The 24,752-nt window shown below is 33.6% G+C and overlaps 1 pseudogene; it reads right to left on the reverse strand.

Moving 5' to 3' along the window:
* Positions 1 to 792: 792 nt before the first annotated feature.
* LOC149774352 (uncharacterized) overlaps positions 793 to 24,752 on the reverse strand; it is a 112,850-nt pseudogene continuing 88,890 nt past the window's right edge.

The following is a 24,752-nucleotide window of genomic DNA, read 5'->3' on the forward strand; positions in this document are numbered from 1 at the left end:
CCCAACTGTCAAATATGGTACACCACAAGATGTGTTGGACAGAGACAATTTAGCAGTTTTATGCCTGACATATGCAAAAATGCCCATATATCTGCAAGATATACTGCTCACTCTCTTTATGCCACAACTTTGAATGCAATGACAGATGCCGACCTTCGTGCTAGGCACATTGTGTCTTTGTCTGACCACTCCAATGAACTATCATTGAAACAATATACAAGGCCCAGCACTCTACATAAACAACAAATGAGAAACATTCTTTCCAATGTATGTTCAAATGTAGCATTGTCTGCTCAATACTCTTCAGCAATGCTATCTCATGCAACTGTAAATGTTCAAATGACCCCAACAAACTCAAGCGATACTACTCAAGAAAATGTTAAAATGACCACTACAAACCCAAGCAGTACACATCAAGTAAATGTTAGTACTGGATCTGCTCAAAATCCATTACAAGCACTGCCACATAATACAATGAAGTCTATGACAGGTTTCATTACACAATTCACCTGTCATTTCAATAATAACTGCACCTTCCAGATTAGTTCCAAGTAAAAAGAGTAAGTGCAAACAAGTTAAGGAAATACATGATTTTCAAGTTGAGTGCCCCATCTACGATCAAGCAGGACAATTTATACCACGATAAACTCAGGATAAACTTTAAACTATATATATATATATATATATATATATATATATATATATATATATATATATATATATATATATATATATATATAAAACGGAACCAGATGATTATTGACGAAGGTAGTGGTCTCGGTGTAGCAACAATCACTCCTCAGTTGATGCATCCTTAAGATGACAAGTTAGTGATTTTCTCTTTGTCAACTCATCATTTTCCCATCTTTTGCAGCCCAGAAACCATATGATACTTGACACGTGTGCACAACACCCTACAACCCGAGCACCAACCTTGCAAGTACAGTACCATCCTTTGATGGAATCTGTGTAATCGTTAGGCTTGTATTGGATCCACAGTGAATGTGTTTTCTTTCTGGAGTGGCGAGACTGGATTTTTGCAATTAACAGGCCTAGAAAATCCATGCATACCTTAACATCATAAAGCCCCTCATATGTGAGTTGTTCATTTGTATAGCTTGGAGCCTGTTTGACTTGATAAATGCCTATAGTGACGTAACGCAGGTAATCAACTGAGAGCATGGGGAAATCAGTCAGTTTATCAGTTGATGCATCCATCTTAAAGTAGATTTTGCGCTTATTCAGCAAGTTGTTCTCTTGAACCAGGATTTGAACACTATTCGGTTCCTTTGCTTTTTCAACCATCCTTTTTGCGGTCTCAGCAGCTGATGGATCCATGTTGGCCAGGGGTGGTCGAAATTTATTCATTAATGCACAGACACTTCTAAGGAAGTCACCTATATGAGGAACAAGTGTATTTGGCACTACTTTATCAAAAACTTCCACCGTTTTACTCGTGCATTAACGCTCTCTACTACCCATCGTAATTTTGTGACCAGTCTTGACGTGTTGGCATCTTCTGTTGAATGCTGCTTCTGTCCTTTATGTAGAAAAACTGGCATTTCAACTTTAAATCCATGTTCCTGTAGGAAATCGACAGAGTCGCGGAACCCCTGTCTACAACAAAAACATCACCCTCCTCTAACCAGTATGTAATATCTTCAGCATTTGTTCTTACAATGTGTTTAGTTATGCTTGCATCATTGTTATAATGGTCAGCTAAATATGGGCCTAGAACAGATAAAATATAACCATCAGTTCCCACAACCATCATTGGCTTAACTAATGGTTGATTTTTATGTAAACTATATGAACATCGTTGGAAGTTATAGTCAGAGCTCTTTTGTATATATATATATATATATATATATATATATATATATATATATATATATATATATATATATATATATATATATATATATATATATATATATATATATGTGTGTGTGTATGTGTGTGTGTGTGTGTGTGTGTGTGTGTGTGTACCATCAAGGACAAGGACTGATATATTGTAAAGCTTCATTACTAAAGTATGAGTTTTCCAAATGAAATTTGCAACATCTACTATATGAATTTATAAATATACTACACTCTACAAAAGACAGGGTAATGGCACAGATTGGGACATTAACAAGATGATTTCGATGCCCATGTGGTTTTTTACATACAACACAACGTCTGTGTGATCTTGGTGTTGATGGAATTTGAAGTTGAATTGTTTGTGGGCTTTTTAAGGCAGCACTTGAAGTAGTTGGTAGCTGAAAATCTGGATCATGTTGTGGACTGGGTGAACGTGTCACTGAGAGATTTCTGTAATATTTACTACGGCAACTAGAGCAAACATCATCTTGTGTTACAGACCTTTGCAATAATTCCTCTGTATGCTTTTCTAGAATGCCTGTAAGTACTTTTGTTCTAGCTGATGGTTTTACCCTTTTGTAGCACCAAGAACATTGATATGCTTTAGGCATTTCAGATTTTTGTAGAAATTAATTTATTTTAGACCATTTAATAAACTGTCACATATGACATAAAGTCTTATATAATTCATTTATGGTTACTTTTCATTTTTTTGCAACTATTCACTTAGGCAATCATATATATTATATATTGGTACTCAAGCCTGCAACTTCCACCCACACATTTCTTGTAGTGATGTAGCCTGAAACAGATTGTATGTAGAGTATATAAAAATCAACAACTCAGCTTATTATGTATTAATTTTCATAATTCATGTTTTTGTATAATAGTTTTATTGTGTAATCATTTATGACATATAACAGAGGCCAGCATTTTGTATTTCTAAATCACTTTGGTCAGAATATATTTTATGCGATATGTTTTATGGTTAGTAAGTACCCCTCATTGTTTATTTCCCGAACAAAAAAGGCATGTGGGCTACATTTTGTTATTATTTTACTACTGCTGTTATTATTTATTATTACTAGTAGTAGTATTAGTGATATTACTTTTATTCAAGCAAGTTTTACTTTGACTAATAGATTTTCACCTGTAAATTTTATGGCATTATAGTTTTTTTGTTTTATTATACCTGATTAGTAAGTTTAGAAGCTTTTGAGGTGCTCTTTTAATGAAATAAAGACATTATGTTATTACAATAAATATGCAGTAATTAGATACATAGATTGAACTATTAGGTTTTTGGCGTAGAAGTATTGCAAATATTATTTTCAGTTACAAAATCATAATTACTTGGCTTCCATCGGGACTGTGGACATTGTTAAAATTTTAGCAATTGTTAATTGTTTTAGCAATTGTTAAAAACATCATTAGTGTAGTAATCTTTTTAAATTTTTTATGCTATTCTTTAAAGGATTATTCTTGTTATGTACGAGTGTATCGGAAAATGGGATAAAAATTCAGTATGAAAAAATTGAATATAAATATACTTGTATGAAAGGTATACTATCTAAATATGGAAGAATAATCGCTTCACAACATGGGTTTCACTACCATTATTTTCTGATGCAGACATGATTTGCCACCCTTTTAGATGAAAAACATATTGATAAAAATGTTACCTTGCTTGAAATAAAATTGAAATTGATTTTGTGCATTATTTTATATTTTGTTGGTTTTGCGGCGTTGTTACTAATTTTATTTCAAAATAAATTCACAGCTGTTGATATTAATTCTTAAAAAGGAGGAAGGAAAAAAAAATTAAAAAAAATAAATGATTGTGGGGGATTCGAACTTGGTGTGATAGCTTTCGAAATAAATGCTCAACCGCTAGAGCAAATTGAACGTTTGAAGTGTTCGATGTATATTATGCACATAACACTTTTTCCATGCTGCTTTATATGACTGCAGACTAGTAGTTGTTTGCACATTTGATATTAGAATTTTAAAGAATTATTATTGTTACTATATGAATAAAGACACAGTTAACAAAATTTAATGAAACAGTACGCAGGTTGTAAACGTTATTTCCATCAGAAAATTGACAGATTGATTTAGATGACATTTACGGAACTGCGCTGTAATAGTGAATTAAAGATAGCAAACGGTATCGTGATGGAACTGAAGAAAAACCATGTTATTAATGTATAAAATAAATAATATAAGTGTACTTACCATATTATTTAAAGCATCCTTTTGCCAAACATTGGCAACGTAAAAATACAATTTCGTTTAATGTTTAATCCACGTAGTCTTTGTTTATATATAGTTCCAAATGCCCCTTCAACGCCTCTTCGAAAAATCCTGTTCCCAATGCAATTTAGATATAATGAAAATAGAGAGAAAGAATGGAAACATTATTTTAAAAATATCTGAATTGTTATTATTCCCGGAATTTTTCTAATATAATAATGGAGGAAATAATATAGCGCACTCTAGAAATGCGGGTCTAATTGCTTATGCGTGGCGATACTTCGGCAGGTACGGTGCAATAGGGAAAACAACGACAATGATATATAGACAGCAAAATTCAAGAATTTTTTTAATTTTTAGTGATTAGCGCAAACGTGAACACATGAGTTAATATGAGAACCTAAAACATTTTTAAAAATGAATAAATCAATGTAAATACCTTGTCTGATCAAGCCTGCACTTATATCTTATTTTTAGTTTCAAGTTGCTCAAAGATAACATTTTCTCTTAAATTTCCCATACCAGACCATGTTAAAAGGTCGTGTTTTGGTATGAAAAAAGAAATTTATGTGCATATTTAATGCAGAATAGGGTGATTTATACATCGAATAATACAACACGGCACAGAGTTGTGATATTTACAAGAATTTGTTTCCCCATAAAAACGGGGGCACAAAATGGCCCTTATTCCATATAGTCCTTTGGACTCTCTTGAATCGTCATATTCATAATTTAAACTAAACTGCACTGATCTTGCTTCTCTGGCACATTTATTTGATAACAGCCCGAATCTATACATTTCCAACGAAGGCTGGTATTTTATAACATTTAATGCACATAATTGGGATGCTTTTGCCCACATTGGTTGTTGCGCTTAGTATAAGAGTATGGAAATGTTGTAAAGTGTGCAATCTGACTAAAATCAGGTCTCCACCCTCTACTTGAAGATCAAACAGCGACCACTTAAGGGTCATGTTCAGTTGACCTTTTAATTAGCATAAGTAAATGCAGCTTTCAACAATCTGGACAGGAATCAAATCGTTCAGCGCCTATTGATGCTCTTCATCCATTCTGCTCAGCCTCCCAATCGCGAAGATGAAAGACTTCTTCTGCTGTCTGATAAATTTAACGATTATGGTAATAACATAGGTCACCAGAACATTGCCACTAAGCGGTCGCAGTCAGATCTTCAAGTATGATAATGAATATCTAATTTAAATCAGATTGTAAAGCGAATAAAGCTCTCACAAAAGAGGAAAAAGAGGATGTAGCTCCATTCAGACATTATTTTATTTGACCATATAACCATTAATTATCTGTATTGATAGACACGTGTGTTTGTATTTATTTTTGACATCTTTCATACGTTATATGTTTCGTCGTTTGTATTTGAAAATGTAAAATGGTAAAACGTACACTCGGTCTGGGTTGTTATTAAAATTAAACATATATATTTATAATTAGTAAGTTTTGCTTGCGTATTTCTTGCAGAAATAAACACATTATAGTTTTAAATCAACCTGAAAAATAAAAATAAAACGTTTTTTTTAGATGGAAGTGTGATTATTACATATTTTGTTATTAGAAGTTTTAATATTTTTAGAATAATTAAAAAACAATACAGTGCATGCTTACCGATAATTATTTGTTACTGGAATACTTCATCTTCCCTTCTCTAGGAAGCGTAGTACTAAAAATTCAAAGAAAAAAACGTGAAGAATAAGCACTAAATAGTTTATATTAAATACATTAATTATGTTAAAACCTATTTTGTTTAATGTTCTTTTTCGAACTAATTGATTCTGATAAAATATTAAGACAACGAGACTGTGATATTCTTGGTAGATTTTCAAGCAAAACTGTATACTTTATTATAGCAAAATTTGCCTGTGTTAAGAATTGATACTTTTCGTTGGTACAAATATCCTCATTAATTCAATAAAGGAACATTACTGTGTGGGGAAAACAAATCTCTAAACCACAAAGGCATCCTCATAAATTAGATCAGATAAACAAATATTCATGTTGTTATGACACACTTCAAAGTTCCTCAAAATTGTGTTAGCATCATTTGGGAATACTCTCAGCTACCTGTACTCCTAGCTATTACTCCATTAATAAAATATTCAAGATTTACGTGTAACTTCGGCAGAGATACAGCGACCTATTTACAGGTCACAACAAAATACGGGAAAGAGTAGTAGTGCTTTAGTTTGGATCTAATATAGTGTTTTATGCCTAAGAAATACATTTAGGTTATTTTGTTGTAATGCCGTCGGAGTAATGGGTCCTGCATAAGCACTCACCACATAATAATTAAACTGTATAAAATGGCCCCTGGTGATCACTTTTGACAAACTGATATAACTTTAGAACAAGAACATTTGATAGGTCAATTAAATACTGATCTCGAAATTAATCCTTTCGGAATTTTTTTTTGTTTAAGAGACAAAAGTTGATTTATTTTATCGTCCGTTGCCAAACGGAAATATCTCACAATTTTGAATATCAAAAATGTATGACACTTTATTTTTCTATGACTATTCATTTTTTGTTAAGGCAACAACAAAACAAGAACAGTTGATCAAAACATACAGTCATAATATACACAAATCTATCTTCATCTTGATCTGTTAATTGTATATAATGTTCTAAATGTCTTGTTATAAAAATATCTAATAATTTCTACAAAATGCGACTTTTAACATGTAAAGCATTGTGTCAACATGAAAGACCATATAATGTATGGTTAGGTGTAGGCAGGACAGGCCTATGGCCCAGAATGTTGATTTTAACTGCAATTTTGGTTTATTCATTTTACCTCAAGATAATTTGTTTCAACTATGACAGTAGATTTTTCACAAATCAAATTAGAGCAGGACGCAAGAACATTTTAAACTATTTGGGGGATTACATTTCTTTTTAATCCGAGCCCCCAGCCCGATTTCTTGGTAAATGGCCACGCCTATTCGCTTATGTATACAAAATTTTGGATGCCACATACAATCACTTATATCATTTTTCATCTCGGTGTATTGATGTTGGATTTCATGTAACGACGACAATGTTAAAACAATAATCCTGTTTTAAATTTCACTAATACGGATGTTCCAATAAAGAGTTTCATGATTGTGTGATATGCTATATCCAGAGCACTAGTACATTCCAATCAATGCAAGTCTGTTGTGTTGCATGATTCTATGATATACAATATCCTGAGCACTAATACATTCCAATCAATGCAAAATCTGTGGTGCTGCATGATTCTATGATATGCTATATCCTGAGCACTAGTACATTCCAATCAATGCAAGTCTGTGGTGTTGCATTTTTACATCTTAATAGCAATGTATTGCCGTTGTGGAATTGGCACAACGAAAATAACGGCAGAAATATATTTTGATATTATGTATATTTTTGATAACTCCTCGATCTGACCGCCATATAAATTTGCTTTTTTATACCTCAGCGCCGAATACAAATAAAAATATGATTGCCGTAGCTAAGCAGCCGTCCGCATTTGTGAATTTTAGTCTACACGTTTGTTTGTCAGCTGTATAAAGCAATAGTCTACAAGCCATATTCAGCTTTAACCTGTGCCGTGATACATCGTCATGTGTCTTCCTAGCATGAATATTGTTATATTATAAAGAAAGTAGTATAAAAAGTGGTGTATCCGCTATAAAATTTTAGGCTCATGATAGCATCACTAGTTTCATCTGGTAACACACACCGAAAATTGCCGTCAAATAATGGTGCTGGATATCATGGTCTATGTTGTATGTGGATTGGATGACGTCAAAGAAAACAACTATAGTTCTTATTAATCACGCCACATTGTCACTAAATTTCTCAAACTTTCATATCAAATTGAAATTTCTAATTATCTTATGTGGATAGCTTTTAAATAAGTTGGAGGTACTCCTGAAGAGAATTATCTGAATGGATGATAAATAATTAGTTTGTTTAAAATACGATCGTTAAAGAATCAAAAGAGTTTTAATGCTTGAACATTACGTTGCGGGAAAAATGCCTCGAAGTTATAAAAATAAAAAACAAAGATCTTCGGAAATCACAAATGGGGGAAGAAAATATGACGAAACCAAATTCACTGTGGATTTGTTTTGTATGCAGATACATATCAACATGTAGATTAACCAATATCATCACCCATGCTCTACAAAGATGAACACTGGAATTTACAAATACAGCTAGATGCTTACTGGCATATGTTTAGGTGAGAAAACAAGGTATACAATTCACAAAGAATACGTCATATATCGTGTGTCTCACATAAATTTCAGACCAGAATTGAGAATCTGTTAAACGTGTAAGAAATGACACAATGAATGTATGAAAATGAAAGAACTGGATTGAAAAGCACAGAAATCGAGTTAAACTCTAAAACTTGTCGCATTAGATGGAGACAACATCTAGGCAGCAGTAATTCCAAACAGGGAAATGTATAGACTCGTATTCACATAACTGCACGTTAATGAAACAATGCAAATGAGTTAGTCTACAATTAAATCTTTCTTGAAATGGATATCTTTAATTCTGGTCAATAATAACAACATTTGTTTAATATTAAACTTCAGGGTCTTTTGTTCAAAGAGTGATGATCTCAATTCATAAAACTTAATTGGTTTAGATAAATCAATAAAAAAGTAATAAAGTACACGATACATACAAGTTACAAAACACATGTATGATACACAGTATATACAAGTTACATGATGTATTCTTGACAACGAATTTTTTCTCGAATACTGGAAAATGGAGGGCATTCAGTACAACGTGAATGTTGGAAAGACGACAGTTAAGTTCTCCATGCCACTGTACCGATGATCACACGATTACATAGGTACATGACTAGTATACTTCCACTGGGTAAAATAAGTCTACCATTTCTGCTGTTTTACATCTGATAACAATTGAATCATTTCAAAAGTAATACATAATCTATGCGTATGACTTTCGTGTAAACATTATTTCCTTAAGTTAAGTAGCGGAAGATTGCACAAATCATACAATGTTTCAAATTAATTCTGCCATATTTTTTCACATAAAGCTAAGCAAAATACAAGTTAGCCTTTTAAATATGAAGCAAACAATTATGTAAATTTAAGTGTGTATTTGTTTGCATATGAATTTCTAATGAAACACAAACAAGTCTTGAATGAAAAAAATAAATTCAAGTCAACTCCAAAATGAAGCAAACGTTTGGAATTTAAAAAGCATAGAATACCTGGTTATGCTAAAATTAAAGGGAAAGGCGGAAGTTATTTTTGTTCACGGAACACAGATGTCCAACAACAGTGACTAAAATCTAAAAGGACTTAAATGTGAAAGTTAACGTTTTACACCTATGTCCAAATTTCATTTGTACTGGATATTTAACAAACTGTAAGAGCTGACAATACTAATTGTTCTGACTTGGATAAACTCAATTCAAACATGTAAACCCACATGTCTATTAATAATTCATTCACTCTGATAACTTATTTCGACACCCTATTTCAAAGCATCGCAAATATGCTCTTATATGTCTATTCCAAATCTAAACTGCACACAACTAAATCTGCTTTGGCCAGTGTACTTGCATATAAGAGTCGATTGAATTTGTAAGGAGTAATCAGTAGAACAAACTGTTCTGAAAGCGCGTTTTGCGACAGCTAATCAGGGTCTATATTGTTTGCAGTTGGACTCTACTCAAGCGTGCGTAAATATAATATTTATTCATAATTATCATGGTCACCCAATAATGATAACTGATGTTTAATGTGCGCCCATCCCAACCTCTTATCTCGTCAAATACATTTTAACAATTTATTTTAATCTGGGCCAGAGGAAAAAAGAAATTTCGTTGCTCATACACCAAATCCTTATCAACCACGTTCATTTTCTCTGAAAACCAAGTGACATTTAGACGAGGCAATGCATGTTGAATTCTGGAAAGTCCTCTTTAGTTCGGATATTTCCCCAATGTTGGCACAGAGGACTAAAATGAAACGTTATTATACATTTACCTCAACCATATATCAAGTGTTCTTAGAACAGCTGGGAAGGAAAAACAACGATGTACTGAAGTTTTTCAATACATTTCTATAAAAGCGCGACAGAAAAATACAATGAATACTTTATTGCACAAAACGCAAAACACGCATACAGCCTTTCTGATATCCGTAAAATATTTCAAGGAAATTAGGAGAAGTGAGTGACAAATTTAAATCTCTAACTTTCCATTTTTTCAACGTATTGTTTCATGAAACTTCTGAAAAACTGGTGTAGGAGGAAACAAAGTAAAACTCCGTTGCATACCTACACCAAACAGGTAGGTAACCTGCACAGTTCAAATAAAATCACCGAATCGTGAGGTAGAATAAACGATGATACATTAAAGTTTTTGTTCAAGATATGCTACAAGCAGAGTTGACATATCAAACATGCCACATTTGGCACTAACACAGCGAAAATTATTCAAATGACACAAACACGTGGAATGTGTTACAAATTTGCTTTAACACTTGCAATACCCTACACTCTGCATTGACATGCGCAATATGCTACACATTACATTCACATATACAATATGACATACGTTGCAAAATGAAACAACTGTACAAAATTCAGCAAATTTTCATGCATTATTAATCAAACCTTAAAATAATAGCTAACATTAGCTCAGAATTTATATTTTAGATTTCCAAGCGTTATAAATTACGGTTAAATCATGGGTCTGTGTAAGCATCTATGTAAAGTACACGTGTGTGTGTATGTGTATGTGCATATGTGTGCTTATGTGTGTGCTGTCCCACCCATGTACCACCCATGTACACACATCATACCAAATTTGGTTAGGTATTGATCTGCTGTCTCATAATGCACAGCCACATGAAGGTTAACACAATGTTAATCATAATGAACAACATACACACTGATCTGCATACATGCATACATACATACATACATACATACATACATACCATGCATACCATACCATACATACCAACATACATACATACCAACATATATACATACCATATAAAAATACCATACATAACATACATACCATTCATACCATGCATACCATAAATGCATACCATGCCATACAAACCATATATATATATATATATATCATGCATACCATACCATACATACCATACATACCAACATTCATACATACCAATATATATACATACCATACATAAATACCATACATAACATACATACCATTGATACCGACCATACATACATACATGCCATACATACATATCATACATACTAGCATTCATGCATACCTACATACATACATACCCATACATACATACCATACATACCATCATACCATGCATACCATGCATACATACCATACATACATACCATAAATACCAACATGCCATGCATACTATGGATACGTACCATACATACATACTTATATACATACCATACATACATACCATACATACCATACATACCATGCATACCATACCATACCATGCATACCATACATACATACCATACATACATACCATACATACATACATACATACCATACATACATACCATACGTACCATACGTACCATATATACATAATATACATAGCACACATACCATACATACCAAGCATACCATACCATAAATACCATATATACATACCATACATACCAACATACATACATACGGTACATATATACCATACATACCACACATACATACCATGTATATCATACATACAATACCATACATACAATACCATACATACACACATACATACATACATACATACATACATACATACATACCATACCATGCCATACCATACATACATACCATGCCATACTATACATACATACCAACATACCATAATACTATACTTACAATACCATACATACATACCATACATACCATACATGCCATACATCCATACCATATATACCTACCATGAATACATACCATATCATACATACATACCAACATACCATACATACCATGCACCGCTCCGGTGGCCTAGTGGTTAGAGTGTCCGCCTCAGATGCGGGAGGTCGTGGGTTCAATCCCCGGCCGAGTCATACCAGAGACTTAAAAAATGGTACTAACAGCTGCCTCGCTTGGCGTTCAGCATTAAGAGGTTAGTGTTAGGACTGGTAGGCCTGGTGTCAGTATAATGTGACTGGGTGGGACATCATGCTACATGTCTGCGGCATGATGCCCCAGTGCTAGAAATCACTATAAATCACTACAAACTGCCACATTGCAGACATCGTAGCGATATGACTGAAAAATTGTTAAAGCTACGTTAAAAATAAAAATCGCATCACATCACATCACATACCATGCATACTATACTTACAATGCCATACATACATACCATACATATCATACATGCCATACATACATACCATACATAAATACCATACATATCATGCATAACATACATACCATGCATACCATACATGCCATACATATCATACATAGCATACATACATACCATACATATCATGCATACCATACATACCATGCATACCATACATGCCATTCATACATACCATACATATCATGCATACCATACATACCATGCATACTATACATGCAATGCATACATACCACAGATACCTACCATACATACATACCATACATTCACATATGTTTTTTAATACAAATAATACTATCATAAAGGTTGGGGACTTTTTTTATTCGTAATGTATGGAGATTCGAACACAGGTTCGCGGGTAAACGTCACCCATCGCCTTGCCTGCAAACACGAGGCCATATTCCCTCACGACTAATTTCACATGACCTAAATGATGTCACTCAAGCGGTGTTATATGCATTCGTGTGTAGGAACAAAGTCCAACAAAGAACGGTACAAAAGATATAACGGGAAAGGATTATACTAAATTACGAGTTTTTTTCACAGACGCCACGATTATGCGCGCAAATACCCATTCTTCAATGCACGCGCATCTTGAGCCATGTTTTTATTTCTAACAAACCTTTGCAAATTACTGTCATCATGTACATTCAAGATAACAATGTGATATAGTTGTAGATGAAGATATTTATTTCATCGAAATGTTAAATAGATTATACATTAATTTAATTGCCCCTATAGCACGAAAGAGAAGATTAATATCGAAATTCCCTCGCTTATACAATTTGAAAGGCAATCATAAATATTGATATAAAATAAAAACGCAATTAATTTTGACAAAGAGACGCTACTGAGATTTATTAGATATTTTGTATGATGTCCTCAAGAATGTCATATTTAAAGAACATTTCTGGATCATGATATTCTATGACTATAAAGTATTAAGTAACTGAACCAACTTAACAGACTTGTCTTCTCATATTTACACCTAAATTATTCTCTAAACCTTGTATAAGTCAACACGGCACTGAAACATTTATGATGATTACTAAAAACATGTTAATACCATTTTAATATTTCAGTGTGATCCAATCATGTCAACAATCATAACTTCATGCTTACTTTTAAAAAAGTATCTGATATCTCAAAATAGTACATACATTCAGGGTAACGATTTAGTAAATATTTTAGTAATGTCTTGACGAGTATTGATGAAAGGAAATATCTAGATTTAGGACTTAAGTTCATGTCAACAATGACCAAAAAGTTCAAAGTTCAAACACAGAAATCATTATATTTTAAGTAGGTCTTACTATGAAATGAAAGCAACCGCCCTGTCAAACAACATCACTGATTTTCTATCCTCTGTATGCAATTGTATCAAAGGTAACTTACTGACGCAACATCATCAAAAGGTCCTCGATGTCATAAGTACCCAACGACGCTGATATGTCCAAGTATATATCGTATTCACGTATCAACTTTGATATGTCTAAATGACTGAGTTGAGTGTATGTTTCCCACATGTTTACATGCCAATATTAGGATAAACTGTTAAAAAAATTCTAAGATTGTACGGTATTTTTTTATAAATGAGGAATAACATGTTTACTACTCTCATCTCAAAGTTGGGGTGTACACAACTCATATTATGAGACTTCCCAATATTGATGAGTAAACAGACATGCACACTCGAAATATCAACTTACTGTTATTTTAATCTCACTCTCAGTATGGTGTTCTCTCTGAGCCTCGCTCACACTTGACCCACTAGCGCGAACGCACAAGATGGGAAGATAAACTAATTTACATTTTTCTCTCTTTATCTTTGCTTCGATTTCAATATCTTTCTTCACATTCACATGTGCTCGAGCAAGCACGCATTGTAAAATCCAATACAGATTCAGTCAAAAAATATAGTCTACGATCGACAACTCACCATTACTGCATTTCGCGTATGATTATTACATCTGTATTAATAATAATAATAATAATAATAATAATAATAATAATAATAATAATAATAAACGTGTTCTTAAAAAGACATTGTCATGTTGTTACAAACTGGGTATATTTTTCACCCAAGGATAATGAGCTAATTTGTGTGTACATCTCCTACTAATGTATCTGCTGATTTAGACGCATTTTAATTAGTCGCTGATGTTTGGTGGACGAAAAAATTTCCATCAAGAATGATTCTCGCTACTTTCCTTATGGACCACTCTGGTGGCCTAGTGGTTAGAGCCTCAGCCTCGGATGCGGGAGTTCATGGGTTCAATCCCCAGTCGAGTCATACCAAAGACTTACAGAAATGGTACTAACATCTGCCTCGCTTGGCACTCAGCATTAAGAAGTTAGTGTAAGGACTGGTGAGCCTGGTGTCAGGCTAATGTGACTGGGTGGGACATCATGATACATGTCTTCGGAATGATGCCCCGATGCTAGGTATCACTATAAACTGTCACACTGCAGATATAGTAGCGATATGACTGGAAAATTGTTAAAGCTACGTTAAAAATCCAAAACACACACACACACACGCGTTATCTTTAGGTCTTCATTTGCATGAAGCATGTCAGGATTGTGCATAAGTATGTGTAGTGTTAAAAAATATATAATTATTAAAATAAGATTCCTGTATTTGTTATTGTGTATATTTTAAGATACATTTTTGTCTTAAATAAGAAGTGAATATATCTGCAAACATGGAAATTTAGATGGATCACATAGTAATATCTTTTCACATTTAAGTCTAATGAATGACTTCACTGAGCAAATACATAAATATATCCATAATTTCGAAGGCTTGAATGGGCCAACAGTTACCAAAGAAACAAGAGTTGGCGAGACTTATTTTGTAACTCTACTGCTTTGAAAAAATAAAACCGTACCACTCCATTTATACATTATTATTAATACGAACATTACTAATGAAAAGAGGAGATATATTTCACTAGTGTATTATACTGTTTAGCGAACAGATTGGGCAAGATATAAAATAACACACGTTTCTAGATTGAAATGTTGTCCACATTTAGGGTACTTTTCAATGATTAAATTGATTATGAACCTGACAAAGAACATTAACAATGTTTAAGTCAATGTTGACTCTGGTGTAAATCATCCGGAGAACATAAGGACGTTCGGTTCATGAGACAATGGTTCTGTTAATCGGACACCCTCTGTCTGATTGATTAAAGGGGAGGACAGGTTTTGGCGAGGCATAATTCTCATTAAGGAGAGCGGCTGTCTGATCCTGATCCAGTGGTGAACCTCTCATTAACTATTAAATCATACTGATCATGATCACAAGCTACTTAACTTCGAAGTTGGCCCAACTTTAACTCTCTACCTTCAAGATCTAAGGTTATGGTATTTCGCACTATTTTTATGGACGGTTATAGGTCATAACGGTTTTGATAGATAAAATATATTTGAAGATCTACCATATTCCTGCACATATACTCACGTTTAAAACCGATATACATGGAACATATGATGTCGCCGAAAGGTTGCAATGTGAATATTGTTATTGTTGTATTCAGTTTTTAATTTGGTTAGAGCTTTTCTTCAAATTCTTGTTCACTGCAGTAACAAAATGCTTAATAATATTCAATAGCTAAAACATTTATTTGAAATTATAGTGAATGCAGACAAGGACTGTTTGGATTATATTATTTTGATATTTCAAAGGCGTAACACATACCCACATTTTGTGCCATTTGCACATTAGCACGTTAGAAAATACAAACAAATCAAAACATTTAATATTAGAATTTATTTGGAATACCACTTGAATTAAATTGGTACTTGTTTGATATTCTGATTCTAGTGAAGTAACGAATGATTGCTTCTTTAAGAATAGTCCATGGTGATATTTTCATTTTCGTAATTGCAAATGCATTTATTATGTTATCCCTTTCCCTAACAGACATGGACTGTTGACTGAAGGTTGTTGTAGCCTTTTAATTATCATTTACTGTTTAAAAACTTTTTCCATTGTTTCTTGTATCAATTATTTTATGTCAAGCGTGTTAAGAATTTGAGATTTGTTACTATTTATGGGAAAGTTTTCTGATGAAATGAACAGTTTTAGTTCAAGTATAATGCTCCTGTGTGGACTTATTCCTGTTTTTCGAAGACACGGGTTATATTGTGCGATTTCATTGATTTGACTTAAGCTCTGCTTGTGATTCCACACATTCCGTATAAAGGGGTTGTTCTATCGCGTTGCTATGACAAATATATGTTACCCCATTGTAATATATAGCCTTGAAATAATAAAACATTCAGCATCAAGTGCTACAATATATAATATATATGTGGAAGAAGCACAGAGAATAAGGTCAGGTGCCAATGTATTATGAGCAAGATTTGGTCATGTTTATTCATGTTGGTTTGGAAATATTTGAAGATATGCTACTCCCTGTACGTTCTGAGTATTGTGTTTTCTGACCACACATAATATGACTTAGTCACATTATTATAAGGCAGAACGACAATCAAAACTAATAATACAAAACTGAGAATGTTAGATTGTACAAAGTGTCGAAAAGGTGACATGAGGATGCCATAAGAAAGACGATTAGGGCGATAAGCAAACGACACAGACGAATATTCATACATTTAAATCTTTTGTTGTTTTATAACAGGCGATAATGGGAATTCAAATCATTCTAATAGAGTATGGTACACCGACAACTTGTAACTTGATTACGGGTATATTGGCACAAGATTTATATGATGATATGACAAATGATACAGAGATTTCGATTTGGGGTTTGATAGATCAAAGGACTCAAACTATCATCCATTACAGTTGACGATGGACAGTGGAAAAATGTTTAAATTTAAAGATGAATCTGCAGTAGAATTTTCACTGTATTGTTTTAAAAAGCAAATTGGTTTCATGCAAAATTAATGACAATAAAACAATTAAAAAAATAATGGTGATTATGCGTCTGACATTAAACGTGGTTGAATACAAAACATTTTGAAGAAAATATTGTCTAAAATCCAAAAGAGAGGTAGGTTATACGGATAGAAACGTACAACAATTTTTTATGTTGTAAAAACCCCAAACAACTAATGTACGTGTCATGTTTCTTAACTCTAATATGTTTATTTTATGTAACATATGTTTTTTACGTTTAGTATGCGTATCAATAATTTGTTTTGTGAGATTGTTTATCATTATCGTGTCTTATCATCATCAGAGAACAAGAAGCTTCAAGACTAGATCCCAGCTGCATTGTTATCTGGCCAATGACGGACATGCTAATTACAACATTTAAAAAAAAATATATATTAATTTAATTATATAACAATAAGTGGGTATCTTTATGAAAATATTTTATTCACTATCATCATTGTTGTTGCTGTTTTAGTTTTTAACGCCATTTGTCAGCACAAGATAGGCTATACATGGCGGCCAGTATAACTGGTGCAGGAAGAACCCTGGAAACCCCAGGGAAGAGCCACCGACCCACGAGAACCTACTGGCAGGCTTTCCCACGTACCCACGCTAGCGGAGCCTTGGACTCGAACCCACGCAGACGGAGGTGAGATGGCACCACTCGGCCACTCGGGGACCCCTCACTAACATCAGAAGGACTCAGTAATTTATTAACATTTATTAACTCAAATGACCATTTTTATGTTATTTAAATCATCCTTAAGAAAAAGTATCATTCACTTAAATCAGCCCATATTAACACGTGTTTGCTATTTTAGAAAGTAAGTTTATGTTCAATTTCATATTTTCATAAAATTGACCATCCTATCTCAAGCAGTTTCAATTGAGTATATAGTTTGGGTTATTTAATGTCCATAAAAACACTTTATATTCTGTATGTTGTTTCAAAACATTGTCCATTACAATGAGAATTTTATTTATTTCTAACCGGATCATTTCATATGTGAGACTGAGATACACCTTCTATACTTAAATATATTTGACTAGCTACTGTAATGCTTAAGTGGACTATTTTATAAAGGAGCATTTACGATCAGATTCTTTAGCTCCGGTGGCCTAGTGGTTAGATGCGGTACGTCGTGGGTTCGATCCCCGGCAGGAGTCATACTAGAGACTTGCCAAAATGGTAATAACAGCTGCTTCGCTTAGCGCTCAGCAATAAGAGGTTAGTGTTAGGACTGGTCGGCCTGGTGTCAGGATAATGTGACTGGGTGGGACATCATGCTACATGGCTGCGGCATCGTGCCCCAGTGCTGGACATCACTATAAACCGTTCCACTGCAGACATGGTAACGGTATGACTGAAGATTTTTTAAAGCTACGTTTAAAATCCAAATCACACACATATATCTATCTATCTATCTATCTGTCTATCTATCTACCTATCTATCTATCTCTTTCTTTATATATATATATATATATATATATATATATATATATATATATATATATATATATATATATATATAGATATATAGATATATATATATATATATAGTAACAAACTATTTTATCCACTTTATGTACTTTATAATCGTCCATGATATTGAGTCACATATAATATAGTAAGAGTTAGAAAGTAAATAAATGTTCCGATAATTGTATATGGAAACGCTAATTTTAATTTAACTGCCGAAACACATAGTAAACATCTGCATACATATTCTTGAACGTAGCTGTGAGCGAAGCTGTGATACATTGTTGTGGTGCGAATATCGTCAGGCTTTGACAAATCAAATCTTATATTTAGTGCTTTGGGAACTCTCTAAATTGTCTGTAGACTGAACAACGTTTAAATATCTCCATTACTACTTAAGGAGAGTATTTGTCTTCGAAACGTTTGCAAAAATATTACCTTTTAAGTAAATAAATTCTACTCTCTGACACTGGTGTTGAATAAAACTGCAATATTAACACATTCACGTTCTGTATGGAACTAAATAATATTCTATATCATTTGAAAGGCAAAAAAAGTTATTTTAAAATTGAATAACGGAAAACATAATCAAACAGATCTATACCTGACATATATGAAATAAAATCAAGTTGACTACTAACCAGTCTCATGACAAATAAGGTAATGGGTCTGTTTCATGCGTATCTTCTTCATGCGTTCATCGAATTTGAATTTTGTTTTGTTTATTTGGCCGATAAATACATTTTTATCTGATACATTTATCCTGAACAGTGCGGTATTGCCTCGTCAAAATCTTTATCAACTGGATGTACATTATTTTTTAAATATGACCAAGAATGTGTGACTTTTGAAGTCATTGCTGTTGAACGGCTGCTACTACATACCGAAAATACAAAAATAATGTTTTGAATATATAAGCTATTCCTGTGTTTGCCCCGGTCAGAAACACTTGTAAAATACAAGTCGTAATTTTGTCTTCAACCAATATATCAACAACAGAGAAGTAACTGCTTGGGCGGGGTGTTACAACTAATTACACGCTAATTGTATACTTAGGGACCGTCAATATTTGATTTAGGGCTGTATTCGAATGAGAGCGATGTGACGGAACATAACATTTTCAGGGTTAGTGCGAATGTTGGGAAGATTACATAACATTTGTCCTAAAGATGATTTGGTATAACAACCTCGCTCTGATCTTCAAACAAACCACACCACCAACAACAAAATACCCCCCACCTCCAAATAAAACAAAAAAAACCCCAAACATTTGGAGGGGGCACACATCTGCAACGTATGGTCAGGCTGTAATTTTAAAATACACTGAAATGTTTTTCTGAAAGCTAGTGTCTGATGGAATACACAGATGATTCTGTAGTTTCAAGATGTATATAGTTGTTTATGCCCATTTTCGACTTGAGTTCTGAGCTCGGCCATCTTTTATTTTGCCAAAGGACATAATTACTTTTGGGCAGTTATATAAACTTAAAAGCGTTTTAACAGGCTTAGTGTTCGTTCGCGTTGTTTTTGTAAAGGATTAAATCTTATTGGGGAAAAGGTTGGCTAAATGAAGGTAGACGCTAATGTCTGTTTATAAGCTTGGTTCAGCATGACGAGATAGCTATAATGTGTGTGAATAATGTGATTGTTTGTCAGACACGAATTAATCTCTGAAATATATCGACTTTCAGCTGGAATAAATAATAAAATCTCTTAACAGTTTCTTCTCAGCAATAAACTATTTTAACAACAGTGGTATTTGATCTCTTTTAATGCTTTTTTCAGTGCATAGATAAAGTTGGTTATATAGCTGAAACGCCAAACTGTAGATTCAAATTTTTAATTAGTTCGCATTGCGTTACAAACAACTACATTTAAACTGAATCTTCTATCCAGTTTGCATTTATAAAAATAGCCCAGAGGACTGTTTTCACTTTTGTGTCATAATCAAATAGAAAGATGCCAATCACCGAATTGCATAAAATTAACTTATGCATCTTAGGGTGACACATTTCTTTGATCTATTAAAGTGTATAGCGGGGTGAACATCTAGAATAAAAATAGAATAGTGTAACATTGTCAAAGCTTTCAAAGCGGATACATTATTTAGGCTTTACATTCATTGCCTGGATTTATATAGCAATGATTTCAAAAGAGCAGGTCACAACATAATTGCGCTTGACGTGTTTGGAGAGGAATATTTAACATTCACGGAATACTTCAATCTCTTTTCAATATTCATGGTATGTAAGAAACTAAATTCAAGGTGTCAAATATTTTAAAAATTGGTATATTATCTTGCAGTACTTGCCGTCATGTCTTCATAATAATTGGACACAAACAATAGAACAGACGTGAACTCGAGGTACGAATGGGAAAGGGAAATAGGGAAAACTGTTAAATCGTTTCACACTGGAAAATATGGAATGACGGGGTGGGTAATATCATCCATTCACCTGAAACAGTCGTGGATCCGTTGGTTTCTATCTGCCAAAACTGACATCCCTTTACAAGAAAATTTCTATTGATACTTGATTGATCTATAAGTTTTAATATTACTAGGATCACTGAAGGATGTACAAAAAATACACCTTCACGCGTGTCAAACTTTAATATACATCATTGGAATGATAACATTACAGGTACTGATAGTCATCATCATCTTCGTCATTATCCGACAAATATGTGTGCTATATGATAACTCATGATCCCATTAGAGTACAATGACAACGATCCGAATGTGAACGGCAGTCTCAATTCCACATTATTTACACGTATTGTAGTTACGTTCCCGCCATGAATCACACCTATTAACATACATTAGGGTATATACCTGCATTTAGTCTACCATTGGCCAATCATATATAATCCTTTCCAAAACCCGCGCGATTAAATATCTGAACATACAGTGAATCCTTAAAATGTCGTTAAGTTCATATCACTGCTCAAAATCATTGGTCTTTCTACCGCAAATATTTAGGCCTGGCTCGGAACCAAAGATGAAAATAAATTTCAACGGCTATATAACTTTCGAATCGTCAAAATCATCTATACACTCCGTCAGACAGTCTTTTAGAGAGACATTCCGGTGTCGTGCCAATTACAAAACGACCAAACTACACGATGTTGGTATAGGACACCATTCTTGAGAACCAATTATCTTCTTGCAAAGAACTACCCATAAAAACAGTGATAGCAAGTTACTCAATGTGAACTCTAATAGCATTATTATCCCGGAAGCACACGTTTAATAAGATGTTAAATATTCTGTCTTAGAACCGTCACATTGATGGAGTTATTTCGTTTTGAGGTTCAGAACCACACTATGGTTTTGTAACAAGATAACCGGGTGGGATATTTCGGATTAACAACAGAACACGTAATGACGACACATATATATGATTTAATGTGGCGATTTATATGAATAGTGGATTATGAAGATGTGTGCGTATTTATAATCCAAATATTGGATCTATTTAACATAAAAACGCACAGTTTCAAAGATGGAAAAAATATACAAATAAATTTAGTTCAGTAACCCTAAAATACAGGATAAATGATTTCACAAATGATTCCATAATGGAAAGATGAATATAGTTCACTCAAATAGTAAACAATGTAAGTGTTTACACATAGTAAAAAAAATGTTTTCGCTCAGGTAGCGAAATTATGTCACTAAACAAGAACGGATATACAATCTATCCTTCCAGTCCTGAATAATACACTGGGTCTTACTAACCCAAAATTAGCATACAGCTAAAAATACATGTGTGGAGATGCACTCCGTCCCCCGTGCACCATATCCGCTCCACAGCTCCTCCGAATCAATTTCACAACCAATATAGACTCCGGACCCTCGGAATACTATGATCACTTGAAATATTAGACCCTCCGGACACTTGAAATATTAGACCCTCCGGACCCCCTTGTCCTTTGACGGCTCTACAGCTGGGTCACCTTAGTCACTCTTGACATTCCGGACGCTAGACATTAGACGCTCCGGCACCTTAAACGCTCCGGACACACGGACGTTTCTACCCTCTGACAACACCGGACACCCCGGATATTCCTACCATCAAAAACTCAGCTGAAAATATACCCGATACAGTGTACTAAACTTGTTACAGACATAACGTAAGGACGTTATACATGGTAAGTTAAAAAGATTATATTATTATGGCAATTACAAAACAGAGGTTCAATAGTAAACCTAACCCTGCTTGATAAGACAATAGTAAACAATTCTTTTAAAAAATGTAGCTTTACATTACCAATATAAGTCCTGCACTACGTCGCAACAAGAATAAAAAATGCACGCATTATGGTATGTAAAGAAAACTATAACAAACATGCAAAGGCAAATATGGTAATACACTAGTTATCACTTAAAACCCAAAACATTACCTACCCCTACAGCTACAAAGGTCCTTTACATGTAGTAACGTATTTATACCTTTAGAATTTTCGTTATTCTTTATCAAAGGCACCTTGCACGTGTGGCACAGGACGAATCGTACTCACGATTTCGAAATACATAGACCATATTATAATCACCCTCGGGTATCGTTGTACAGAGAAAAAGAAACGAAACCCGAGTACATGTATTTAATTAACAACATTTACACCATTCCGTGACAGGTTTAATGCCATTTTGTCGCATATCATAGGTTAGTGTGGCGGAGGAAGAACCAGGCAAGAACCATATTGCCCCAAGGGAACCCTTGGCAATATTTCTGACATACCTTTTACGAGCCCTGAAGTGAAACCCATACAGACAAAGTGAGATGGCCTTGATCTGTAAACAAAACATGAGTGCCTTAGACTTCTCGGCCACCCATAAGCGATATACTAACCTGATTAATGAAAATACTTGCAAAGGAGGTAAAATAAGATTCACAATAAAATTATATAATACTTACACTGCGACTGAAGTTACTGTGTACCTTCTCCTGCAAGTGTTTCCATTTTCAATCTTAATTCATTTTTATGTTCTTTAGTTTTCTTCGGCACAGTCTATACAGAAACGTACATATATTGCTAATTGCTTTGTACTCTTCTAGAAATTTACATTTTTATACTTTACTATAATAGGATATCGTATTCTCTTTACAATCTTGATCGATCACTTGTACATTATAGGAAAAGCACGGAAAGCCAATAGTAAAAGATAATTCTGAATGAATGTAAACTAATAATATATAAATATTTAGGTTTTATCCAATTTCATAAGCATTAGACAATAAAGGTTCCGGTATACAGGTATAATCAACTGTTTTGTACCAATTTAATCAGAATTAAACACTACCTACATCTTTATTATTTGTTTGTAGAATACCTTATGACGAATAAAGCTAATTTTAAATCGCATTGCAGAATGCATAATCAAATATAAGCATGCATGACATGTATTTGATAATATAAAATTGATTACTCCCTGATCTCACTGACCTTAATTGGTCTGATTCATGCATCTCTTTTTATTCTTCGAGTGTGATGTTTCGATTATTTAGCCGATAAATATATATTTGGCTGATGCAGATGTGTGGAACAGAGCCATATCTTATCCTCAAAAACTTTATCAACTGGATCTGTATTATTGTTAAAATATATCATCATGAAAGCACGATTTATGAAATTTAACTAATGTCAAAAGGCTCCTACTACCGCAAATAGAATAAGAATATTTTGAATATCTATGTTGTATCTGTTTCAGCACAGGTCAGAAACATCTTTAAAATATAAGCCATACATGGGTCTTCCACCAATATATGGATGTCACAGAGGTACTAGATTGGGTGGCGTGGCACAAATAAATGCCATTCATCTTACAGAGTAATTGATCGGCCTGATTCTATATTTATAGACTTTA

The sequence above is a fragment of the Sinohyriopsis cumingii genome, unplaced genomic scaffold, assembly GCF_028554795.1.
Source record: "Sinohyriopsis cumingii isolate HCF-2022 unplaced genomic scaffold, ASM2855479v2 utg000348l, whole genome shotgun sequence".
In the NCBI taxonomy this organism is placed as follows: Eukaryota; Metazoa; Mollusca; class Bivalvia; order Unionida; family Unionidae; genus Sinohyriopsis; species Sinohyriopsis cumingii.